This window comes from Mirounga angustirostris, unplaced genomic scaffold, assembly GCF_029215605.1.
Source record: "Mirounga angustirostris isolate CCGP_5_RB_7025 unplaced genomic scaffold, mMirAng1.0.hap1 SCAF_7, whole genome shotgun sequence".
NCBI lineage: Eukaryota > Metazoa > Chordata > Mammalia > Carnivora > Phocidae > Mirounga > Mirounga angustirostris.
In genome coordinates, this window is record NW_026991715.1 from 120058219 (window position 1) to 120083760 (window position 25542).

The 25542-nt window shown below is 37.5% G+C and overlaps 2 long non-coding RNA genes across 2 annotated transcripts in view; one reads left to right on the forward strand and one right to left on the reverse strand.

Moving 5' to 3' along the window:
• LOC135365433 (uncharacterized) overlaps positions 1–3379 on the forward strand; it is a 28632-nt gene extending 25253 nt beyond the window's left edge. The window contains exons 3-4 of the long non-coding RNA XR_010413286.1: positions 142–325; positions 2485–3379. This is a non-coding gene — a long non-coding RNA (uncharacterized LOC135365433). The remainder of the gene's footprint in view (positions 1–141; positions 326–2484) is intronic.
• Positions 1–25542, reverse strand: part of LOC129045363 (uncharacterized) — a 400949-nt gene that overhangs the window by 341574 nt on the left and 33833 nt on the right. The window lies entirely within an intron of this gene.

Genomic DNA, 25542 nt, shown 5'->3' on the forward strand with positions numbered 1-25542 from the left:
AGTACAGTTTTGTTTTTTATTTTTATATTTTCTTTTTCCATACCCTTCATCTTAAAAGGAAATGAGAAATTGTCTTATCTAACCAACAACTTTGAGGAGACTGAATCCCATAATTAACATGAGTTATCTAAACTCTTGCAGCTTCTAAGTAGCAGACCTGGATTCCACCCATGCCTGCTGACTCCAAGAACAGTATTATCTCCACAGCCATTAGTTCTGCCAAAGGAAAGCACCACCTCCTTAGGCAAGGGGTTGCAAATTCCTCCGGCTCAGGAGCAGGTCAATCACCTTGTGATGCTCTACCCGGAATCTCCCTAAAGCTCAAGTAAGTCATGGTCTTTATCCTACCCTAGGTAGAATAATTACTTGTCTCATCAAAGTTAATAGGGCAGGTTACGCCCTACTTGCTGTCAACTCCATTTAAAAATTCTTTTCCTTTTTTTCACAATGTCCCCATACCTTCTCCCCATGGATTTTCCTTACCGTGTTTCTAGGGCCAGTTGCAGCCACCGCTGAGATTTTACAGGTTAGAATCTTGAACAAAATCTTCACTTATTTATGTGAGCTTCTTGCGAGATATTTGCTTTCGCCAGAGTAGCTTTCATTATCATTTTACAGTGCTTTAGCTTCATTCTATAATTCTTCCTGGGCTTCATCTGAATTTTCTAGTTTATTATTCTCACATTTTGTTTTTTAATTTCCCTGTATTATAATATGCATTGAGTCACTCTAAAATTTGAAAAAAAACAAAACTAGTGAATATTTTTGGTGGCCATTTCTTTTTACTTTCAACTCTGTCCTCCTGAGCCTTCTGCCTTGACTTTATATCTAAGTATCCCCTTTCTTTTTCCCATTTTCTCTGCTTTAATTTGGCAATCATCAGCCTAAATTTTACTTTTCTGGGTCTCACTTGATTCTCAATTACAATCTAACTGAATTATGATGGCTATCACTCTGCTAAGCAGTCCCTTATGTCTACATCGCCAACCATTTCCTCTGTGTTACTCAAAAGACAGACATAAATCATTTCCTTTCTTGTTTGTTCCTTTAAAGTCCATATTGGGTAACCAACCCTTTCCCTACCGTGTACACAAATGTGGAGTTAAACGGATTTCTTTTAACATCCTGTGGGCCGGTTATGTCCAAATGGGTGAACATTTCCATAACCCCTTATTTATTCTTTTCATATATGCTTTCCTTGTTTTTCCGTTCCCTCAGACAGCATTAGCCGCATTCCTCATATCAGTTTACCCTAGGACTAAATTTAATTTTGAGTTGCTTAACAATGATACTACAGTTCTTTAAAGGTCTTCTCACTTTCTCAATTACTCCCAAACTTCATTTAGTTAGAAATTTGTACCTCCAAATTGGGTGAAATAGACACATCTTGTTACATAGGAGCCGCAGAAGAATGCTCACACGGTACCGTGTAGATGATTCTGAAAAATTGTAAGCTTTCATCAAATTGGGCACACAAATGGCATTTCTGAAACGTCTGAAAAGAGTTTCTTCTCATCAGTTGCCTGTGGGTGGAAATTAGGAGTCCTGGGCTGTCATCCTGTCTCCATCATTAATTACTGCATGACTTTGAGACAGTTTCTTAAACTCTCTGTCTTATTCTGGAAATATGACTCTCATTGGGATGCAATTAAGGCTAATAATTTACTCAGCAACCATTCTCTCAGAGACTGTGCAACTTAAGTCAGTCGTAAACCACATCATCCCAAATTCTGAATAAATTAGATCTGAATTGATGAGTTTGAAATATATTTTTTAATTTTGAGAAATGGTGGCACAGGGCTCATTTATTAAACCAATTAAGAAGACCATTCCTTTAAAGAAAATGGAAAAAGAGATCATGCACATCTTCAACAGCCAAATGAATAGGAGGGAGAAGGAATATGGATGATTCCAAACAGGAGGCGATCCAAAAACTTATTTCTCTATAGATTGAAGTACAAGACCCAAAAACAGAACAGAAGTAGGGAAATAAAAATAATAGAGAACATGACTGTGAAATGACTCCCAATATCAAACTAATAAACACATCACCTCACAATGTTCCTTTTTTTTTAGTGAGAACACTTAAGATCCACTCTCTTGGCAGATTTCAAATATACAATACAGTGTTACTAACTATAGCACCAGGCTGTACATTAGATCCCCAGAACTTATTAATCTTATAAGCTAAAAGTTTGGACCCTCTGACCAAGATCTCCCCATTTCCCCCACACCTCAGCCCCTGATAACCAGCATTCTGCTCTCTGTTTCTGTAAGTTCAACTTTTTAAAAATCATATGTAAGTGAGATTATACAGTGTTGATCATTGTGCCCTCACCACAACCTGGCACAAACACGTAAGTACATCCCAAAAATTCTGTTACATACTTCTGAACTAGAATGAATTCTGCTGATGAAACCAGGTAATTGAAGCTGTGTAGCTGCTAGGCTAATTTTATGGTTAACGTTTTTTTATACCTCCAGGGGATCTAGACATTCTTAGCATACAAAATACAAGACCTCACCAATGACTGAGATGATTTCATTCTATCGACCATTAGAATCACCAGTACCAGACCCCGGAATTAGTACATACTATGAACAAGAAATGGAACCATGAGAAAAGCTTAGAACTGCCTTTGGATCTCATCCACAAGAGTAAAAGATGACAAGCAGGTTATTCTTATGTGACTTGAGTCAGAGCTTTAAGGAGGGAGCAGCAAAAGAAGGGGATCAACAGAAGTTGGCACCAGGGTTCAGAGTAAGAGAAACTTGAAGAGATGGTGAACTTGGGCTAGGAGGAAGGGACAGAGTGGACCACATGCTTTCATAATGTTTAGAGAACAAGATAATCCTTCCATTCTTTTATGAAACCTATCTTTAATTTTAGATAAATACCATGAAAAAAATCACCATTAGAAAAAAAATAATTTTGATTAAAAAAGCATGAGCTTCCAAATAATTTAAGCAATTTTTTTTTAAATATCTGATTTTGAAGGATAGGGAACTTGAGATTCCAATTTGCCACCAACATTTTAAATTATATACATGAAATGTCAGACCCACTCAACTGGTGATTATGCAGAAAGCTCATTGATACATTATAGTGATCAAAACCACCTATAGAACAGACATTGAGTGTCCTAAAAAAAAATATTTGGACACAGTCATAAAAACAATAAAACAGAGTTTTGATATGGGACTTATTTTCATTTCAATCCCCTACATACCAATGAACTGCTAGTTTAATATTTATAAATTGATAAGAGGTAGATGGAAAGCGAGTGAACAGATGGATAGGTCGATAGAGAAATAACCTCTGAAGGAGAATATCTTTTTTTATTGTGGTAAAAAAATATATATATATGAGATCTACCTTCTTAACAAATTCTTAAATGTGCATTACAATATTTTAAACTATAAATATAATGCTGTGTAGGAGATCTTCAAAGAGAATTATCTTTAACATAGATTGAACTCTTGTACAACCAAGTATATACATTTAATAAGAAAATCTCTGGAAGTTAAGAAATTCGATTCTAAAGCAGAAGAGCTTTTTTTTTTAACCTTGTAACATGGTTGAAAATTCCCCAAAACTCTCTAACTAGTGGAGATTTTATATATATGTATAAGAAGCTGTATGGATATATAATACCTATTCTACTGAAGCTGTTTCAAAAAACAGAAACAGAAGGAAAACTTCCAAACTCATTCTATGAGGCCAGCATTACCTTAATCCCCAAACCAGGCAAAGACCCCATCAAAAAAGAGAATTTCAGACGAATATCCCTGATGAATATGGATTCCAAAATCCTCAACAAAATCCTAGCTAATAGGATCCAACAATACATTAAAAGGATCATCCACCACGACCAAGTGGGATTTATCCCCGGGATGCAAGGGTGGTTCAACATTCGCAAATCAATGTGATAGAACACATTAATAAGAGGAGGGAGAAGAACCATATGGTCCTCTCAATTGATGCAGAAAAAGCATTTGACAAAATACAACATCCTTTCCTGATTAAAACTCTCCAGAGTATAGGGATAGAGGGAACATTCCTCAAGCTCATAAAATCCATCTGTGAAAAACCCACAGCGAATATCATCCTCAATGGGGAAAAGCTGAGAGCCTTTCCCTTAAGATCAGGAACACGTCAAGGGTGCCCACTCTCACCACTGTTGTTCAACATACTACTAGAAGTCCTAGCAACAGCAATCAGACAACAAAAAGAAATAAAAGGTATTCAAATTGGCAAAGAAAAAGTCAAACTCTCTCTTTTCGCAGACGACATGATACTTTATGTGGAAAACCCAAAAGACTCCACCCCCAAATTACTAGAACTCATCCAGCAATTCAGTAATGTGGCAGGATACAAAATCAATGCAGAGAAATCAGTTGCTTTCTTATACACTAACAATGCAACTATAGAAAGAGAAATTAAAGAAACGATTCCATTTACAATAGCACCCAAAAGCATAAGATACCTCGGAATAAACCTAACCAAAGAGGTAAAGGATCTATACTCTAGGAACTACAAAACACTCAAGAAAGAAATTGAAGAAGACACAAAAAGATGGAAAAATATTCCATGCTCATGGATCAGAAGAATAAACATTGTTAAAATGTCTAAGCTACCCAGAGAAATCTATACCTTCAATGCCATCCTGATCAAAATTCCAATGACATTTTTCAAAGTGCTGGAACAAACAATCCTAAAATTTGTATGGAATCAGAAAAGACCCCGAATCGCCAAGGAGATGTTGAAAAAGAAAAACAAAGCTGGGGGCATCACGTTGCCCGATTTCAAGCTATATTACAAAGCTGTGATCACCAAGACAGCATGGTACTGGCACAAAAACAGGCATACAGACCAATGGAACAGAATAGAGAACCCAGATATGGACCCTCAACTCTATGGTCGAATAATCTTTGACAAAGCAGGAAAAAACATGCAATGGAAAAAAAGACAGTCTCTTCAATAAATGGTGCCAGGAAAATTGGACAGCCACATGCAGAAGAATGAAACTCGACCATTCTCTAACACCATTCACAAAGATAAACTCAAAGTGGATGAAAGACCTCAATGTGAGACAGGAATCCATCCAAATCCTAGAGGAGAACATAGGCAGTAACCTTTTTGACATCGGCCACAGCAACTTCTTTTAAGATACATCTCCAAAAGCTAGTGAAACAAAAGCAAAAATGAACTTTTGGGACTTCATCAAGATAAAAAGCTTCTGCACAGCAAAGGAAACAGTCAACAAAACAGAGGCAACCCACAGAATGGGAGAAGATATTTGTAAATGACACTACAGATAAAGGGCTGGTATCCAAAATCTATAAAGAACTTCTCAAACTCAACACCCAAAAAACAAATAATCAAGTCAAAAAGTGGGCAGAAGAGATGAACAGACACTTCTCTGAAGAAGACATACAAATGGCTAACAGACACATGAAAAAATGTTCATCATCATTAGCCATCAGGGAAATCCAAATCAAAACCACACTGAGATACCACCTTACACCAGTTAGAATGGCAAAAATGGACAGGGAAGGAAACAACAGATGTTGGAGAGGTTGTGGAGAAAGGGGAACCCTCTTACACTGTTGGTGGGAATGCAAGTTGGTACAGCCACTTTGGAAAACAGTGTGAAGGTTCCTCAAAAATTTAAAAATAGAGCTACCCTATGACCCAGCAATTGCACTCCTGGGTATTTACCCCAAAGACACAGATGTAGTGAAAAGAAGGGCCATATGCACCCCAATGTTCATAGCAGCAATCCGCAATAGTCAAACTGTGGAAAGAGCCGAGATGCCCTTCAACAGATGAATGGATAAACAAGATGTGGTCCATATATACAATGGAATATTACTCAGCCATCAGAAAGGATGAATGCCTAACTTCTACATCAACATGGATGGGACTGGAGGAGATTATGCTAAGTGAAATAAGTCAAGCAGAGAAAGTCAATTATCATATGGTTTCACTTATTTGTGGAACATAAGGAATAACATGGAGGACATTAGGAGAAGGAAGGGAAAAAATGGGCGGGGCGAACTGGAGGGAGAGATGAACCATGAGAGACTATGGACCTGAGAAACAAACAGGGTTTTAGAGGGGAGGGGGAGGGGGGATTGGTTAGCCTGGTGATGGGTATTAAGGAGGGCACGTACTGCATGGAGCACTGGGTGTTATACGAAAACAATGGATCGTGGATCACTACATCAAAAACTGATGATGTATTGTATGGTGACTAACATAACAATAAAATTTAAAAAAAAAAAAAGAAGCTGTATGGATAGTAGACTAATTTTATAGTTAACATTTTGTTATGTTTATATTTTTATATATGTATTATAAATATATATATATATATTCTTTTTCCTTGAAGCAAAAATAAAATACATTATTAAAGACCAATCTGATACAGGGTAAAAATTACACTCTGATTTCATACAATTCATTTGGAATTCCAAATAAGTACATGTGGCTTGAGAACATTTTGAAGAGTTGGGGTTTTTTTTCCCTCTCAATGGGATAACAATGCATTACTATCAATACCAAGTTCATTGATTCCAAAAAGGTTCATCTTTTAGAATACCTGTTACAGACCTTTTTTTTTTTTTAATCTCTGAGTTAGCCCTTTGCTCTGAGAATGAAAACATCTTTCTTAGAAAACAAATGGCAAATGATGTAACTATTTTACAGGCTTAATATCAGTATTTCTTGCTATTCTTTCAGATTTTTTCACCTTTAAAATGTGTGTTATTTTGAAACATTTGTTTTCACTGATCTCAATCTACATTTGGGCTACATTTAGCTCACATTGTGGCATTAAGAGTTGGTTTTAATTCTCATTAGCCTTTAAGGCATCAAGTAACTCCATTTTCCATGTCCCCTCGTAAGACATCCTAAGATTAGAAGGTTCAAAGCTAATTTTGCTACCACCATAACTCCAAATATTATGGATTCGTGTTTTCAGTTAGCTTTACATTAGAACATAAACTCTTCTGGGAGTAAGTTTCAATCTCAGAGAGAACCTATAATATTGATAAGCTACTTTACCCATTCAATCCCTAATGACCATTTAATGCACTCAAGAGTCACATATTAAGAGATTTGCCATAAAATAAAACTGTCCCAAAGTCCCTAAATGAATTTCAGATCTTGACTACTTCAGACTAATTAAATGGAAAGAAGGGAGCTAGCAATCTCAGAAATTGAGCTTGCTAGACAGTCTTAAATAGATATAAAATGATATCATTGTAAATTTCCAACCATCAGTCTATAGACTCTAGGGATTTCAGAACAATTTGAACCAACCTATCCTGAAACTGCTTTTGTAATAAGAAAATTGTATTTTTGATTCACTGTTCACCTTACCCTATAAATCATGCAGATTTGGGATTTTAGGGAATACTATCTACCTCACTGATTACGAATATAGCCTTCAATTTGCAGTAGAACTTTGCCTTTCTGCACATACTTCTTTCAAAGAAACAATTACACATTTAGGAATAAGAAATTGGTCCTTTATACTCACTTGACCTTTTCTAAGAGTTTCTGGCAGATAGCCAATAAGAATTAAGTGGTAACCCACAATTTCTATCTGCAATTTCTGAGTTCATTTAGCTTATTCTTATCTTCTCTCTTGAATGCAATTGTTAAAAAGCATAAAGTGCAAGGAAAATTAAAGCCAAGTCCCAAAGGCCAAATAGAATAGAAGAATGGCTTTTTTAGTATATTTAGGTATATCATTTAGTTATTCATTCATTCATCAAATATTTACTGAACACTTACACACAAGGTACTCTTCTAGGTACTCACAATAAAAGGCATACAAGGCAATAATATAATCCCACTCTGAGTTTATATTCTAGTAGAGAAGGACAATAAGTAAACAAATAAATGAACAAGAGAACTCCAGATAAAATAGTTCTAATTTTTTACAGTATCAATGCAAATAAACATATATAATAAACATAGATGCACATATAAGCATGTATAAAGACAAACACGTACAAAAGCTTGACCTCTCCCACCCTAAATAACTAGGATGGCATTTCCATCAAGCATTTGTAACCAAGGAAATGATGCTGGTTCTCAGAACAAAGATGTTTAAGAAACACCTCTCAGAAAAATATGTTTAAAAAAATGAAGAAAAAGTAAAAATGGTCATTTTTCTCTAGATCTGTTTAGTTCTTTGGATGATACTTTAAATATATATGCCCATTTATCAGTGAGGCGATGACAATAGCCAATGATAGAATTAACATATCTGCTTGGAACCCAACTAAATAATTAACCTTCTCCTCATTTGCTAACAACTAAAGGAACAGCCTTTATGCAGCTCAAACTAATGAGTAAGTAAGTGGCCAGATGCCATTTGAATGACAGTCTCATTCAGTGATAGGTTGGAGTTGGCTTATACCTCACTCATGAAAGCCAATAATTAAAATTTCCGAAATTTGGTCATCTGGTCGACATCATGTTGGTAGCCTGATTCAGCTACAGAGGGTATGTTTACATCACAGAAATCATCAAACACTAAAAGTCAGGGTTTGGGTTTTTGTTTTTTTAAGATCCAGTAGCGAAATATTTCCACTTCTTCCAGTTACAATAATAATAAATAATAATTCTATTAAAAGCCACCATTTTTCAAGCCTAACTTGAAAATTCATCATGTTGAAGATATGTCAAGTGATGTCCTAAATACACAGCCTCATTTAACCCCGATAACCAATTGAGATGAGATTATCATTAACTCCATTTTACAATGAGAACACTGAAACACAGGAAGATTAAGTAAAACGGCTAGCACCGCAGAGCCAGCTAATGATGGAGCCAAGAATCAAACCTTCAGGTTCTAGAGCCCCTACTCGAAACCCAAACAATAAACTGAGGGAGTCACCTGGGTCAGGCTCTAAGGAGCAGTAACCACTAGCTCCTTTTCCTGACCTTCCTCCAGGGGTGCATACTGGAGCCTCAAAGACGTCATAGACACTGTTGATTATTTATCCAAAATCTACCTCCCCACACACACATACTCTTCTTTGGTAGTTTATAGAATCCTACCAGATATCATATTGTTAATGACAATATTCTCAGGGAAGAGGTTCAGAAGATTTTTAGGTAATCTTGCTTTATAACGCAGCTCATTTCTCCTCTTCGCATAAACCTTCAGTAAAAACCTATTAACCTTCAGTACTTCTGGAGTCATATTTGATTGTGTGTGTGGTTTTCTTTTCTATGGCAACATATGACATTGGTCAAATAGTTGATGTAGGCAAAGATCAGAGACTGCTGAAAAGGTCTGTAACGTACAAATTTTACATTAGCCAAAAGTAATAACCTTGTTGCCTGAGACCAGTGTTAGGAATTTTTAGTTTTGCTCATAGCAAATCTGTACGAAGAAAATTAAACCCACAAGGTCTGGAAGAGAGAGAACAGGTCAAGAAATAGGAATGTATCACTAAGACCTGGCCCTAATGCCTTAGTGTGCAAACCAATAGACAGATTTCTTACCCAGAAAAATATCTATTTATAATATTAATAACTCTTATCACATATCTCTCTGACCCATTATGGCATTAGCCTCTTTCACACACTATCCCCTCCGTGATGCTTATTTCCCTCAGGTTGTACTATTACTAATTATCTGTATATTATTGTAGCAACATTTAACTACATTATGAAGTACATGGCTTAACCTTTGAATCCTTGAACTTTGAATCCTTGAATACTGAAAACATTACCAGTTATGGCATCTTGATACTTCTATTTTAAAGATATTGGAAACTATGACCAAAAGAAGCTGCTTGCTAATTCAATCTCAAAAAAAAAAATTAAGATTACGATTATTATTAAGTCATTTGATACAGGAGCCTATTTATAAATTTGCATTTTAAGACCTTCCCAATGTATAATGACATGAATATTTTATTGACAATATATTAAGAGAAGTCTGAGCCTTCTAATATAACAGTATTCTTAAGAATGACCAAATTTCATACATAGAGTTAAGAATCACATAGATGACATTGACTTAAATGACAAAATCCAACTTCCCTCTTACAGCGTTCAAATGAAATATGTTTGCTTACTGGTACCAAGTTGCATTTAGTAAGATTCTAATAAGAAGCAAAACAGAAAGAGTCATATTAAGCTATTAAAAGCTAATAATTTGTTTGAAATTAGTTTATCAGATTAAATAATCAGAACTAATAGAACCATAGCAATCAGAGAACAAGGCAGGTATATTTTTATGGAATAAGAAAATTTTAGCTACCTCATACCAGCCTTATAAGTTGGATATCTCTAGAGACACTCACAACCAGCACAATTATTTTGGAAGAGTATAAATGCCAAACTGATATTTCAATTACCTATATTTTTACATCAAGCTAAATTTCATAGTTTCTTCTTATCATAAAAGTTTTCTCTACCAATTTTCCTTATGAATAGGATTCATAATTATTTCTAATATTTTATCTTGGTTATCTGGTGTATCAAAGAAATCTTTCAAAAAGAGATGCCTAAAATGCCTCTTTGAGAATGTTATTTTAAAATATTAATATCGGTTGTCTCTGGGTAATTTTTTTTCCTTCCACCTACTATTATATACTTTCCTAAAATCTCCATAATTCCCAAATTAAATTTTAAAATACCTTTTAAAACAATTTATCTGAGGAAATAATGTTCCATTTACGTGTATTTCTCTGCCCATTCCTGTAGATACAGAAGAGGGCTGCAGGATTTAAAAATACAGATTCACTAGTAAAATCAAATTTGCAAAGCATTCCACTGAGACTTTGCTTTCAGCAAAATCTCAAAGGAGTTTCTGACACCTCCCCCAAAATGTTACAAATCACTGCCCAATGTGGTTGTTAGTCTTTTGATTTTCATATTTCTTCTCAAATTCTCATTTTTTTAGCTGCTATTGATGCATAACAAATTACTCCAAATTTAGTGGCTTGCAGCAACATTTTATTATCTCTCACAGTTTGAGGCAAAAATTCGGGAAGGGCTTAGCTGGGCAGTTCAGGCTCAGGGTCTCTTAGGTGGTTGCAGTGAGATGGTAACTAGAGCCCAAATGTCAGGAGGCCAGAGACCTGGGGGCCGGCCAGCATCTCTGTCTCTTCCTGGAGTCTCAGGATCTCTCCATGTGGTTTCCCCACGTTTAGTTTGAGCTTCTTCACAGCTGGTGGCCTCAAGGCAGTCGGCCCACTTACCGGGCTGCTGAAGGCTTTCAGAATTCGAGCTCCGGCATGCAAGGCAGCAATCTCATACTCTACCCACTGAAGCAGTCACAAAAGCCCACCCAGTTCTCAGAGGATTCCACCTCTCAATAGGAAGAGTGACAAAGAACCTGCGGACGTATTTTAAAACCACCACATCTTGAATATATGTGCATTAAAAATTATTATTAAGGGGCGCCTGGGTGGCTCAGTTGGTTAGGCGACCGCCTTCGGCTCAGGTCACGTGACCCAGAATCCTGGGATGGAGTCTCCCTCTGACCCTCTCCCCTCTCATGCTGTTTTTCTCTCTCTCTCTCTCAAATAAATAAATAAATAAAATCTTTAAAAAAAATTATTAATAAGGGGCACCTGGGCGGCTCAGTCAGTTAAGCGCCCGACTCTTGATTTTGGCTCAGGTCATGATCTCAGGGTCCTGAGATCAAGCCCCGCACTCAGCAGGGAGTCTGCTTGAGATTCTCTCTCCCTCTCCCTCTGCCCCTCCCCACCACACACTCTCTCTCTCTCAAATAAATAAATAAATATTTTAAAAATTATTAATAAGTTAGGTAACAGCAATTTTCTGTATAATTCAGGACCAAATAAAAAGCTGTTTGGATCCTACATTATGCCGAACAATAATATTATGCTTTATAGGTTTTAATAAATATAATCTGCAATAGCTGTGACTAATTTTAATTTTTGGTTTGCAAATCTTTATATATATAACAAATTACATATAAAATAATTATATGATTCTCATAAAAATGAAAGATACTACTCTAATCAGGAAAAATCACACGCCAGTTTATCTCATGTATTCAGATTTTAACTATAAAGTTTGCTCAAAGGTGGATGCTCCCATATTTTAACCCAGAAAGTGGCACACTTTTGGCAAATTTTCTGGGTGAATGATTATGTTAATGTAAATTAAAACTTTTTGGTCATGAATTATTAATCTGTTTATTGATAAAATGTAAAGTTTAGCAGGTAATTAACAATTCTTAAATGCTCAGCCAAATTTCTGAGCTACACTTCAAACCATGAGAAATTTCTATAAACAAGTATTTGGAAAATTCAGTCATTTATTCTTCAGATACTTAACCTCAGTTCACAATGCCCAGCATTTAAACAGATCCTTAGACAAAGAACATATCATCACACAACATAAAATATACTATATATTGAAATATAAAACACAGTAAACCTGACAATAAAAGTAAGTTCAAGAGACCATGAGAATTTGAATCAGGCCTATGACCCATACAGCTTGGCTGTAAAAAAACTTTCAGTCCTAAAACAGTGTCATCTTCCCTGAAACACATTTCAGTCATTCGAATTTCCTTAATAACCCCATGTATTATTTACTATGCATTAATTTATTTAGAACTGTTTAGTATACTTTCATCCTACAATTTATTCCTAAAGGCTTGCTGCTGAATTCATGGCAATATTCCTTTTTTCCCCTGAAGTTTATATCTTTCACTTTGCAAAGAGTTTCCCCACTTTTAATGCACTAAAATGTAGAAATGCAGTAAACCTGTCACTGCCTACTAACCCACACCCACCTCCACTCCACCCACTCCAAGCACGGGCCCCACTGAGACTGGTCTTAATCTTCCTAGTCCATCTTCATAATCTGTTCCCTCCCCATGTTCATTCCTCTTAACTGACGTAATTTCTCCCTCTCCTTCCCACCATCATCTCTAACAACATGACAGACCTCCAGAGGCTCAGATTTGAACATGGAACCATTTGGATTTGGGACAGTGAGATAACATTTTCTGTCTGTTTCCAAAATACTTTCAGCAAGTTATAAATTAAATTTTTCATGGGCTCTTAAATGTCAGTGGGATGATATAGAATCAATGGTCACAAAAAGACAGAAACAGGAGATTCATCAACATACAGGTAACGTCCTGACACTAACTTGACTTAGCATCCAAAGGCCACGAACACCAATGTCCCATAGATAGCATTCCATTAGTACATTCCATCACTAATCAATATCCTCCTAATTCTTTCATTTTCTGTTACAGTAACTCATGATCAACTGTGGGAATCCAGAGACCTCCAATAATATATTCCATGGATCTTAGAATATGAATGAAAAAGCAAGATAATTCTAAATAAGCTCTTTAGAACATAGACACAGAGGAGACAGGTCTGCAAGCCCCTTAGGCAAGATTATTGCCTTATTTATCTTATATCCATAGTACTCAGGCTAATTCTGGGGTCATCATAGCTCTCAGTACATATTGAATGTTGAATTTATTATTAGACAATCATACAATGTTATAACAAAAATAAACCTCAGAAATCATCTAATCTAACCTCTTATTTTACAGGTGAAGCAACTGAAATCTAGAGGCTTTATTTTGGCAGAGCCTCGGGAACATACCCCAAATTTAATAGCTAGGTAGTTGACACAGCAATTAATCATTTTTCCATAATAATATGTCTTATCTTATGACTTTTCTAGAAATTCTGTTTGTTTTTACCACATTTAAAAGAGATAATATTCCAAGGAATACGTATTCACCCTTCACATCCTAAAAAATAAGTTCAATTGATATAACATATTAATTCAGTTGACTATTTCCTCAGTTTCAAACATGTTATAATGGTTAGCATTAAATTTGGTTAGACTTCTCACCACACCCCCCAGACTCCTGGCCCTATACAGAGTCCTGAACCAACTGTTCTGTTTAATTTGGCTCTGTTTATTGAGTCTAATGTTGTTGTGCCCAGTTACATTATGCATTGATTGCTTATTTTGTAATGTGTTAAGACTGACAAGGCCACTGAAATATCATGATGTGAACTACAATAGAAATTCATAAATAGGGTGCACCTGGGTGGCTCAGTCAGTTAAGTGTCTGACATTTGATTTTGGCTCAGGTCATGATCTCAGGGTCATGAGATGGCACCCTGTGTCATGCTCCACAATGAGCATGGAGCCTGCTTAAGATTCTCTCTTTTCCTCCCCCTCTGCCCTTCTCCGCCTCACACTCTGTAAATAAGTAAATAAAGTAATACAGTAATCAATTCTCTATTTAAAAAAGAAAAAGAAAAACTTCATAAATAGAATTTCTTTTCGAACCCACTGAACAAAAACCATGCATCTCTCTTTTGTGCGAAGACTCATATTCATTGCTGTGATGTAGGATTCTCTCCCTTGAGAAGCAATTAATTCTTTGGAAGCAATTAATTCAAACTGCTTAAAAACATGAGGTTCCATGGAGACTCATTTCAATGCATTAAATGAGTTTATGTGTATCCCTTATCTACTCTCACTAGCCTCCTTGCCATTTGCTCCCCACCCAACTTGTCTCTTTTCTATATGTCTCAACAAGAGGTACATGAGAGTGAAGGAGATATAGAAATGCCCACAAAGGAAATTTGAATCCCTTGTCCTTTGCATACTGCTCCTGATTAGAGTATCTACAAACGACAACACCAACATCTGGCAAATAGAGTTAACAGCATTGAAAAAAGCTTCCAGATGTCATATAGCCCCATCTTTTCTACCCAAGTCAGACGGTCCCTAATGATAACAAACAGTTAAACATCTCCACAGAAAAAGCTGCTATAACCTCCTTTGGTATCTATCACACTAACTATGATAAACTGATGGAGTGAGTGTGGTATACGTCGTGTTCTCATGATCCAGATGGTTCTCTCCTACACAGTGGAATTCTCCCTTAGATGTCAACAAAACAAGAGTGTGGGTGTCTTCTTAAAGTCACATGCAAGAAAATGCACAATCTGGCTTGTGCAAGAGTTGTTCAGGGAGAAGAGAAGGACAGGGAGGAATGGAGAAGTAGGGGAGAGGGACTTCGCTCGATTATACATTTCTTCTCCCAGGACATCGGTGTTTAAAGGCCAGGTGCCCTTGCCTTACAGGAATCACTATCAAAAGGCAGCTGTGTAAAATGAAGACAAAAGTTGACCTCTTAGCACGGACATTGCATCTGACAGAATTGGATGAGTCACAACCAGACCCCTTACAGTTAGGCTATTTGTGGGTAGAACACCAAATGTAAAATGAATCCGATGTCTCACTCTTCAGGCCAATGGATTCTATCTACTTAATGTTTTGAGGGTTTAGCCAATAGCTTATCTTAAAAATAAAGAAGAGCTGTCTAAGCTTTAGTCAGTGTGGTAGTGACAGTAGCTTTCTCAACGGAAAACAGGTAACTATATGTATAAATCAGGTAAATAAATAAGTATATTACTGTTTGTTTCCTTGACTATCAAAGGAGAAAACAAACATTTATTGAATGTCATCTATTTTTAAAGTGTGCAATTCCATGAGGCAGGTACTATTACCTCTACTTCTGCATAAAGGGCAACTGCACAATTGGCAAGAAACAGTGTCCAGAATTCAAAATCTTGGAGTTTCTGCTTCCAAAACCACATGGTGTTTCCACTGGGCCACACGGGAAAGGAAAACATTGTTATCTTCGTATTTCTCCCGCAAACAAGAACAGATTTGTTTTCTAGTGAGAAATCATTTTTACCCACTGTGGTTACTGGAGATGTCCTCTTTTAGAGGATTTATTAAATAAAGAAACCAGGATTTCGATTTACCGTTTGTGACCTTGAAGTCTGTTATCTATGCAATGCACTATTTTATGTCCATGCTGCCTTGGTCAGGGCCTTATTCTTCAAAGCATCTCTGCTGTCTCTTACCACCCCACCTCTCACATGTGCCTTTGGAGAGAGAATCGGGCCTAGAAGGAAAAGAGAATGGAGGTAGAAATTGCCTCAGGTGAATCCCTACTGTATGAGAAGCAGGCAGTTAGGAGCACTTAACACTCTATTGTATATTATAGCTATTCAAGTAAATGTCCTAGGTCTCCTACTCTTCTAGCAGTCTTTAATAAGCAAAAGCTATAACTTAATCACTTACAAATTCCCCTTCTAGGCACAAATAATCTTTTGAATGAACTAATTTCAGCCAGACACCTCTACAAAGAAAGACCGGTTGAATACTGAAGGAAGACTTTTAAACCAAATATGTATTTGTTGAATCTAATCAAGTATCTTAATCAATAACACATTATTAAAGAGCTGCTGGTTCCCTGGCATACAGAACTAAAAATACATGTTTCTAGAATCAGCTACCTTAAACTTTCCTGGCAAAAGGGAAGGCAATAACCAACCGTTGCCGAATGTCTGCATTTAATGAATCCTTATAGATCATTTATCAGAACAGTGTATTTTACAAATGAGGAAGCCTTGGTCTAAAGAGGTTGGATAATTCGCCTAATTGTCACATAAGACTGTGGTGAGTCAGTACTGAAACCCAGGCCTCCCGTTTAGGAATGAAGTGCCGTTTCTCTTCTGTAACTTGCACCATCCTTCTTCTCACATTTCTGAGTGAATAAATAAACTGACAAGTCTTACCAAATACGGAAAGGGACTGGACTACTACCATGCCGTGGGCTCACAATATCAGAGCCAGCCCTTATGGGATCTGATTCTTGCTTCCCCCAGAGACAGAATTTGACACATACTACATAAATGGACATTCATAACAAGTTAACAGCAAAATGATACTGTATTCCCAGGTCACCTTCATCTATGTTAGCTACCTCAGAGGTTCAGAGGTTCGCGGTGGGGGGCAGTCACCTTTTTCTTCTTTGTTTCTTTCTTTGTTGTGCTCCTGCTGAGATTTTTGAAGACGCTATGATGATAAGTCAAATTTCAGTGAAGGTCTTGGAATGCCTCAGAACCCAAGCCTCAAAAATGTGTTTTTCCTGCCTGCCTCTTCTTTCCTTCTCCCATTCTGCAGGTCCGTTTACAACAAAGAGGATTCATGAGTCATGATTTCCATAGCATGGAAAACATGCTATCTCAAGGCATTCTCAGTGTTTTGTGGCCGCTGGGGAGAGCACACAACAAACCCCAGGAGAGGGGCAGACAGGGAAAGAGAGGCTCCGCTGATATGCCTGTGGTTCCGTTTGTTTCTCAGCAAGAAACAAGGGGGAAACCACAAAAGCCATAATTTGCAGGTCGCCTTTGCCAGGGACACTCCTGAAGGCAGCACATCCCACTGTGGTCTCAATCTTGTGACTCTTGACTCAATTCTCTTGAAAGAATGATCATTCAGAGCACCATTATAAGTGCCCTGCTCCACCCAGATCTTCTGCCCTCGTCTTTTTTCAAACATTTCTTTGCTGTTTCTTTTTTTAAATGTCAGTGTTTCCTTTAGTTCTTCTTCCTCTACTGTTTCGCTCATTATCGTGTTCAGGAAAAAAAAAATACTTCTGTCCATTCCTGCTCAATGTCATAGTCTCTCTTCCTTATTTCTATCAAAGTAACTGATATAAGAAGCACCAAGAGGGATGCCTGGCCAGCTTAGGAGGTAGAGTCTGCGACTCTTGATCTCAAGGTTGTAAGTTCGAGCCCCACATTGGGTGTAGAGATTACTTAAAAAATAAATCTGTCAGAGACAGAGATCATTGCAATGATCCTGAGAGACATGTATCAAAAATGCCAGAGGCTTAACCAATCTGAGTCTCTGAGTAAAAGAGAACCACCGTGAAATAAATAAATTTATATGATTTTTGAGTGACTCTACATTTTGAGTCCTTTATAGCAGCTAATGTCATCCTAACTAGTCTTCATTTCTTTCTAGGGACTGTAATCAGAGAACAGGTATCAAGAGACCTGCTTATCACTCCAACTCTGCAGTAAATACAATTTTTACTTTAGATACATTCTTTCACTTTTGTGTCTCCTAAAAAGGGTTAGAGACAAAAAAAAAAAAAATAGAGGTTAATCAAAGAGTCTTAGAGCCTTACTGTTAAAAGAACCTCACCCGGCTTCATGATGACCCAAGTGAGAAACCTGCAGTGTAGACAATTAGCCTCTATGAACCAGATCTCACAACCAGTTTGAGGCAAAGTTGGCATCAGACTCCAGGACTCTGATTTCCAGTTCAGGGTTCTTTTTTCTAAGGGCTTATAGTGGAATGATTCCCCCAAAAGGACTATTTCAATTAGTAAGAGAAAAGAATTCGCATGTATATTAATTGGTATTCTGCTTGTAGTATTAGCATCAAAAAAAGAGTCATTTGATTTTGTAAGACTCTATGCCTTGACCATATTGTGCCTATATTGAATACACAAAATAACTAAAAGGAGAACCTCTGCTGCCTAGGAAAATAAAACATATATCACTGATTAATATTACTGACTCAAAAGCAAGACAATAATCACAGGTGTATCAAATACCAGAGCTTTTTTTTTTTTAAGATTTTATTTATTTGAGAGAGAGACAGAGACGGAGATAGCAAGAGAGAGCATGAATGGGGAGGAGAGGGAGAAGCAGGCTCCCCACTGAGCAGGGAGCCTGATGCAGGGCTCTATCTCAGGATGTTCGGACCATGACCTGAACCAAAGGTAGATGCTTAACCGACTGAGCCACCCAGGCACCCCATACCAGGGCTTTTTTTGCTATATCACTCTTTGCTAATCAAATCCAAAATATTAGAGAACAAATAGGTAAGTCTTTGAAACATCCACAATTCCTTGAAACCAAGAATCTGTTTTGTTGATGACTTATCCCCCAAATCTAAAACGTGGATAAATATTTAATAAATGCATGAATGAACTTCTTATATTGATCCCATAGTGCTTTTGTGCTGTAAATCTATTAGCTACAGTACACTATCCCTTGGTTGTCCTTTGATATGTAACAACGTATTGCAAGGTTTTTGCAGAAAGCCCAACATACACAACCAAGAGGCAAAATAGTGTAGTGACTAACAGCCTAGGTTTTAATCGCCATTCTACCAATTACCTTGGGCCCTTTACTTAACTTCCTTGTGTCTTATAAGTTAAATAAGGGTGCTGATAATAACAGAATATACCTTGTTTAGTATGGGTATTAGCAAAAAAACAATTGCACACTCAGTGTTTGAGGAGAGTTTCATGAAGGGACTATTTACAAAGCTATGGGCAGGGGGTCAGAGCACCCCTGAGCTAGCAACAGCAGAGAGACTTTACTACCCCTAAGCCTAATAGACAAGAAGAGGAAGCTATTGCCAGGACCCAGAGAGAGACTATTAAAGAAGATCAAATAAAGAGGAGCTATGGTTTTTCAGAAAGGGACACAGCCCACTCACAGTGACCCAAAAGGAAGGGAACTAAGGAAATAAATACTATGACCTCACTTTGCTTCTACCTTCTGATGTCATCCTGGAAATTCTCATGGGCCAAACACAAGCAGAAACCATAAAGCAAAATGTGCAGTACCAAAGGTCTCTCAAGGCACAGAGCAGGTATGGAAGGATGGAGAGTGTCTGAAGGAGTAAACAGAAAATGAGCATACCTCATAGAGTTTTTGTGAAGACTAAAAGTGCTAATATACATAAAGAACATACAGTAGTGTCTAGCACCATGACAAGGCTAGCAATCAGTAATTTTTTTTGAGAGGAGCAGAAGTATAACATAATAACCTGAAGCCACAATGCCCTAGATACAAATCCCAATTTTGCCTCTTACTAGGACTGTGACCTGGAGCAAGTTTCTTAATTTCCCTGTCCCTGTTTCTTCTTCTGCAATACGGAGATAAAAATAAAACCCTCACGGAGTTATATGATAATTAAGTGAATAATACATGTAAAAAAAATTGTATTACTCTGTTTACTCAAGAACTATTGACTTAACCAAGATTTTGGTTAGCTCTCGTGTAACAGGACCTAGAAAACCATCGCCTTCTGGCTGAAGTATTTCCCTACTTATTCCAAGGAAATGTGTAGAAGGTTTGTCAATATAACCAGTACAACTAGACACTTGCTTAGAGCACCCTCAGGTAAGCATAGAGCAAATATGAGAGGGGGAATGGTTAAGAAAGAAAGAACGAGAAGTTCAGCTTTCATGGATTTATCAGAAAATCTAGAAAGAAGCCATCTTAATTTCAGCATACCTCTAAATTCAGGTGGTTTAGCATTGGTTTACTTTGAATAATATACTTGGGGTTGGAGAGATGAAGAGAATAATCTCTCCGGTACTTGGAGTCTCTTCAGGTCTTCATCTAGTGCTGGAACACCACCATTTGCTTTTAGCTGTTTGTGTGTGTGTATCTACTTTAGAGATGATGCAATCTCTTTCTCAAGTTGCAATGAGGAACAACAGGAGCCTATCTGGAAAATGGAATATAATAATTGGACACTTAGTATACAAAAGGCATTGTGTTGGGTTCTGTCCATTAGAGACCTTTATCAGAATTACTTTTATTTTTCATTTAGTAAAGCCGCTAAACAACAGAGACCCTCACACACAAATGCAAAAATGTTTAGTGTGTTTTGAATATTCAAAAACAGCTTTCCCAAAGAAAATATCTCAAACTCTTCCATCTATCAGGAACAATTTTACGCACAAAAAAATTGTGGAACGCTTTGCATCTATGACAGCTAAACAATCTAAGCGTTTCAAAACCAAATTTCCATAGGTTTTCCTATGGAAAGGGGAAGGGTACACTTTCTTAAACTGGGCATTAGCACTCACAGGTGTTATAGAATTTTGAGTGAGACTTAGAGTAACTCTTTAATAGTGAGTTCACCTCTCTGCCAGTCTGCTCGTCATGCTCCTGCTATCGGCTGGATTGAGAAAGGAGGGTGGGGGCAGGTAGGAGGGGATGAGAATTTAGACTAGCCAGTGCAGCTGGGAGCGGACCAGCCAAACCAAATCCACACTGCAGGTCTCCTACCCAGTTTGCCTGGAGCCCTGTCTTCAGCCCAAACACAGAACCCACAATATTCCCAATTCCTCTCACTTACTCTTTGATACCACCAAGGAAGACTCTCTGACCATTTAAAACTCAACAGCCACGTACCATTTCCAAAGGAGGAAAAGAAAACAGGTCCCACATCTCCTGGGGTTGAAAATTTTTGAAATACATATTTTTAGTTCTTCAAAAAAAAAAAGTTTAGTTTTCAAAAACACTGTGTATAATAAATCATATGTCTCTGTTTTTAAATTGTAATCAACTATATGGTGAGAGTAACTCTTCTATAAAAACTCTAAAATTAAAACAACCACTTAACACTCCAACCTAATGCCTGCAGTAAATCAAATGTCTTTGTTGTTTAGATTTTAGCTGAACAGGTCCAATATAAAAAAGGAGTTTTAGCACTATTTATAAGAAGAGTTGTCTCTCCAAACCCATCCAACAGTTTTTTCATTCTTTAGGTAAAAACTTCAGCAGCAACTTAAGTGGGATATAGGCAGGCTACCAATAACCTTTTGTGCCAGACGTTATATAACAAGGTCAAATTGAATGTACACACAAATGCACAGCAGCTTAAAAGAGGTAGTTGTTCAAAAAAAGTGTCTGATGAATCATTGCCAAGGAGCTAGAAGGGATTCAAGGGCATTTGTGTTAAAGCACAGCTCTGTCACTAGTATACTGTGTGACCTTGGACATGTCACTTACCCCCTCTGCATCTCAGCTTCCTCTGTGATTTCTCTACTACTCACCCTATGTCTTTTCAGGTCTAACTTTCCACAGAACAGTCTAGTGACATAGAGAGCATTGCTTTACATTCTCCCAAAAGACATTTGCCCCTTTCTATAAATCTGTCCTGAGAAGACCATAATCCCACGGCTGTTCCTCTCTAGACAAAGCGGGCTCTTCCTCGTAGCTAGATTTTCCGTTCTCACCAAAGGCAGCGGAAGAGAAAGATGAGAGCAGCACAGCACAGAGAAGGAAAAGAATCTTATCATAAGTCAGGAAAACCAGTTTCCAGCCCTGCCTGTGCTGCTGCCTGATTTGGGAAAAGACACTTGACCTTCTAAGTCTCTGTTTACTCATCTGTAGAAGATGAAGTTAGAATATGATCTACCTGTAAGTAAAACTGTGCGGTACTGGCCCATAAATAGACACAGACCAATGGAATACAGAAGAAAGTCCAAAAACAGATGCAAACACCTATGGAAATCTAGTAATATGGTAAAGGGAGCATCTCATAAGACCAGGACAAAGTGGTCTTTTTAATAAATAATGTATGGTGATTAACATAATAAAATAAAAAAAATAAGTGATATTGGGCCAACTGCATAGCCAGCCATTTGGAATAAAAATGAACTTAGATCCAATCCTAACAACGTATGTAAGAATAAACTCCAAACTGATCTGGAATCAGATCACAAAGGTGTCTGGAATCAGCCACAAAGGTGTCTTTTGTTTTGTTAATGAGGTTTCTTTGGGACTGCATTTAAGATTGGGGGCTGGTTGTCAAGGGGAACCAGTCACGTGATTCAAGGTTAGCATTTACAATCCACCCCTTTAACTTCTGGGGAAGAGAGAGAAGCTAGAGGTTGAATTTAGTCACCAGTGGCCAAGATTTAATCAATCATGCCCGGGTAATGAAGCCTTCATAAAAATGCAAAGGACAAGGTTCAGAGAGCTTCCAGGCTGGTGAACATGTGCAGCTTTGGGCCAAGTAGCTCTCCTGAAGAGGGCATCATTGCTCCACAGCTCCTCTCTTCATGCCTTGCCCTATGCATCTCTTGCATCTGACTGCTCCTGAGTTACATCCTTTTATAATAAACCAGTAATCTAGTAAGTAAATATTTCTCTGAGTTCTGTGAGCTGCTCTAGCAAATTAATCAAACCTGAAGAGGGAGTCGTTGGAACTTCCAATCTATAGTTGGTGGGTCAGAAGCCCAGATGGCAACCTGGACGTGAGACTGACATCTGAAGGAGGTGGGGGTAATCTGAACCTTTAACCTGTGGGATCTGATGCTGTTTCTGGGTAGACAGTGGCAGAATTGAGTTGAATTATAGGCCACCCAGCTGGTATCAGAGAATAGATGCACGGATGCACTTTGGAATTGGCTGTCAGAACTAAAATATGCAATAAAAGCATGATTAGTAAATTTGAAACTTTTGCATATCATAATCAAAGACTAAAAATAAATGGCAAATGCAATATAGATTACAGACAAAAAGCTAATGTTTCCTTAAAAAAAAGAAAGCTAATTGTTCCTAATTTTTTTTTTAAGATTTTTTTTTTCATTTTTATTTATTCATGAGAGACAGAGAGAGAGAGGCAGAGGGAGGAGCAGGCTCCCAAGGAGCAGGGAGCCGGATGCGGGGCTCGATCCCAGGACCCTGGGATCATGACCTGAGCCGAAGGCAGATGCTTAACCATCTGAGCCACCCAGGCGCCCCCTAATTTTTTTTTTAATTGAGAAAAACATCTACTAGGAAAATGGGCAAAAGACAAATAGAACATTCAGCAAAAAAGATAATTTATAAAGTTCCTTAAATATATGAAAAGGTGTTCAAGTTCACTCATAAAAAGAGAAATGCAAATTTAAAACCACACTGAGATGCTGTTTTTTTCTCATCAGACTGATAATATTCAAAAGCTGAACAATACATTTTGTTGGCGAGGCTGTGAGGCAACAGGGCTTAGAGGCAATAAACAAACCCCCGCAGCAGTGAGCGGCATAGCTGGTACCCATCTTGTTTCCTAAATACCATTCCTCACTTAGAGGAAAATGAGCTTCTAGGAGAAATGGCCATTTCAAGGTATCAGGGAAAGCACAAGATGACCAAGATGAGCCTGAAATAGTTTGGGAGCCAAAAAATAAGAAAGTACTCAAAATAATGATGACAGCATATCAAAAGGACAAAGATACCACTTTGAAAGGGCTCTAAATAGCCAAATCTATAATAATTTGAACATGAAAAGAAGTGAGGCTAAATAGATTATGAGATATTGAATAAAATAGGAATTCATAAGCCAATATTGACAATAAAAAGGTAAATAAATAAGGGAGAAGAAAGGGCTTTTCCTTATAGTAAAATTCCAACAGGTAACTGTCAAGGGAGGGGAGGAATTTGAAAATCAGTGCCAATGATCATAGTAATAATTGGTATAGGTAAGAATCATCAATGGTTGCTAAATTTGAATGAAAAGGAGGATAATTTGTGTGGTCTCAAAAGGTCTGCTCACTGATTGCTTGTTAGTTTCTCTGCAAGAGAGAAAATACTATCTATACAGTGGAGAAAACACCTTGACCAGGGTATCAAAATTTAACATCACCAACAAAAAGCAAACAAACATGTTCTTCCTGATTTGATAGCTTGAGGAAAATATGACATCCTTATGCAGTCCTCTGGCTGACAGTGCTAATCCTGAATCTGATCATGAAGAAATACACAGACAAACCCAAATTAACAGGCATCGTATAAAATATGTGGGCCATTTTGTTCAAGAATGTCAATGTTCCAAGAAAGACAGGGAAATGCTGAAGAATTGTTACAGATTAAAGGAGACTCAAGGATCATAGCAGCTAAATGGAATAGGTGCTCTTAGACAGGATCTTCTTTTGAAAGGGAAAAAATGTTTAAAAGGACATTATTGGACAGCGGGAAAAGTTGAAATATGAACTGCAAATTAAAATATCATCTCAATGTTAAATTTCCTGAATTTGATATCTATACCATGGTTATATAAGAAAATATCCCTTTCTTTCAGATATACACATGAAGGTTTGAGGAGATAAAGGGATATGGTGTGTGTAACCTAATCTCAAATCATTCTAATTAAAAATAAATTCTAGGGCGCCTGGGTGGCTCAGTTGGTTAAGCGATTGCCTTCGGCTCAGGTCATGATCCTGGAGTCCTGGGATCGAGTCTCGCATCGGGCTCCCTGCTCAGCAGGGAACCTGCTTCTCCCTCTGACCCTCTTCCCTCTCGTGCTCTCTGTCTCTCATTCTCTCTCTCAAATAAATAAATAAATAAAATCTTTAAAAATAAAAATAAATTCTAATATGATTTTTTAAAGACACAATCTATCACATACTGGAAAGGGTGATGTATGAGGTTTAAAGACAGATTTGGGTACAAATCCTGTCTGTCCTCACCACTAACAATGACTTTGGCTTTTGACTTTTAACAAGTTCTAAACTTTCAGAGTCTTAGTTACCTCACTTATTAAAATGGAATAAAAGTACCTGCCTTAGAGTAAGTTGTGAGTCTAAGATAATCTATTTCTTAACAAAGGGCCTGGCAGTATAGAAAATACTGAATAGGGGTGCCTGGGTGGCTCAGTCGGTTAAGCATCTGCCTTCGGCTCAGCTCCTGATCCCAGAGTCCTGGGATCGAGTCCCACATCGGGCTCCTTGCTCAGCAGGGAGCCTGCTTCTGCCTCTGCCTGCCACTCCCCCTGCTTGTGCTCTCTCTCTCTCCCTCTGACAAATAAATAAGATCTTTAAAAAAAAAAAAGAAAGAAAGAAAATACTGAATAAATTACTAGCTTCTACTTTCTGCCACTTC